This window comes from Pongo pygmaeus, chromosome 12, assembly GCF_028885625.2.
Source record: "Pongo pygmaeus isolate AG05252 chromosome 12, NHGRI_mPonPyg2-v2.0_pri, whole genome shotgun sequence".
Classification (NCBI taxonomy): Eukaryota; Metazoa; Chordata; class Mammalia; order Primates; family Hominidae; genus Pongo; species Pongo pygmaeus.
Window position 1 is genome coordinate 96,455,812 of NC_072385.2, and position 2,415 is coordinate 96,458,226.

Below are 2,415 nucleotides of genomic sequence, written 5' to 3' on the forward strand. Positions count from 1 at the left end.
GCTCTTAAATAATATGCTGTACTGCTCCACAGACTCTTAGAACTCAAAGGGACCCAACAAATCATTAGGCTAAGTCCCTGTAGTTAGCAGATGGGGACACTAAGGCTCAGAAGGGGAACATGACTTGCTGTTACAACTAACAAGAAACCACCAAGTGTCTCTTCACAAGACGCTAAGATCCATGGCATTGTCTTCCAGCCAATGTGGTTCCTGGTCACTCAAACCTCAGAGAGTGGGCTGGGGTTTCTGTTCTCATTTAGCACCACTTCTCCATTGCTGGTAACCAGAAACTTTTGAATCCACCCTGTTATTCAATGGCCAAATTACATATTCTGAACTGCACTGGGTGAACCTTTGAATTTCTGTGGAAAGTGAACTTCCACACAATCAAGTTTTTGCCATCACCAAAGCCAATGGGAGGCAGCAGAGGGGTGGGAGGCAGACAGCCCACGAGTTGGAGGAGTCCAAGGTCACCAGCCAAGCTAAGCCCTAGATATAGGGTGCCCCCCACATTTTATCATCTTAACTTGAACTCTTAAGAGTGAAAGGGGATGCTACTGATCATTACAGTCACCATCTCCATAAGGCGCTATTGTCAGAAGCACCATCTTGAAGGAGAAACTAGCAAGAAACAGAGGTACCAGAACCTAAGTCAAAGGTTATGAGACCAGAGGCAGAACAATGAAGCTGGGTTTGAGCATCCCTCAGGTTGTGGTCCTGAAACAGTCAGATGATTTGCTTTTCATCAGTACCAAGGTGTCACTTCTCTGGTGCTGTGCCTTAGCACAGGTAGTGATAGCAGTGACTGTAGTATATGCCAGTATCACGAACAATTTAAAAGTCAGAATACCCACTGAGTATGCATGGACATAAGATTCACTACAAAAAAAAGTTCTCTATTTAGCTCACTCCAGCTCTCTTCTCACTCCAGCAGCAATTCTATGAACAAAGCATTTCCCCCTAAAACCTTTCACTTTTCCTATCATTTTTTATGTCCGCATAAAAGAAGAAAAACAGAATCAAGTATCCATTCCCCTTTGCAACATGAAATATGATGTAGCCTCCCAATAACCAAGGCAAGGTAAAAGAGAATAATCTAAAGGTCATGCCTGTTCACGGGGTCTAACTAATAGGATGCCTGATTTTTCTTTTAATCAGATTGGCTTATTCTCAATGACCATGAAACAGACCCCAGAGGACATGTGGATTGACAATTTTCTGGCCCACAGTGTTATCTCCAGTTACAACCTAAAATCTCTCTGGTCTTGAACCATAACTAGCCACAACTTAAACTCTGGTGCTCTGTGGACACTTGCCCACCTTTCATTTGCCCTCTCTTGTGAGACTATCCCTGATTCCATTGCTATTTATCCACTCATTTAACACACTCACCATTGCCTCTGTTCAAATAAGCAAAACAAAAATCCCTGGCTTTGTGGCACTTATATTTCAATAGGGGAAGGCAAATAATAAAAAACAAACATTTTTGGGGAAACAGGGTCTCACTCTGACACCCAGGCTGGAGTGCAGTGGCATGATCATAGCTTGCTGTAGCCTCGAACTCCTGGGCTCAAGCAATCCTCTCAGCTCAGCCTCCTGAGTAGCTGGGACTACAGGTACACACCACCACATCTGGCTTTTTTTATTTTATTTTATTTTTTTTTTTTTAGTAGAGATGAGATCTCACTATGTTGCCCAGGCTGATCTTGAACTCCTGGGCTCAAGTGATCTTCCTACCTCAGGCTCCCAAAGTGCTGAGCTGACAGGTGTAAGCCAACAAGCCCAGCCAAAAAGCAAACATATTAAATAGGTAAATTTTGCCATATGTTAGAGGGTGATGCAGAAATAAGTAGAACAGAGTAAAAGAGCTCAAGATTAAAACTTTAAACTGAGGGGAGGGATCAAGCAAGACATCATTGAAAAATTATACTTCAGCAAGGACTGAAATAATATTTTTTCAAAAAATAGCCATGGAGGTATGTGGGGAGAAAATATTCCAGGCGGAGAGAACAGCCTGTGCAAAGGTCCTGAGGTAGGATTAAGACTAACATGTTCAAGAAACAGCAAGTAAGCCACTGTGGCTAAGGAAGAGTGAGCAATGGAGGAGACTAGTCAAAGAAGAAGTCAGAATGGTGTTCAAGGACAGATCACAGAGGACCAATCAGACCACTGTAAGGGCATTTATTCTGATTGAGATAAGGAATTATTGCAGGGCTTTGAGTAGAGGAGTGACATGATGGGACCTAATTCCTTAAAGAACCGCTCTTCTTGCTGCATGAAGAATAGACTGAAGGGGGAAAGGGTAGAACCAGGAAGGCTTGATAAGAGGCTGTTAAAGTAATCAAGGCAAGAGATAATGGTGGCTTGGACCAGTGCAGCAGCAATGGGGGTGGTAAAAGGCGACTGGATTCTGGA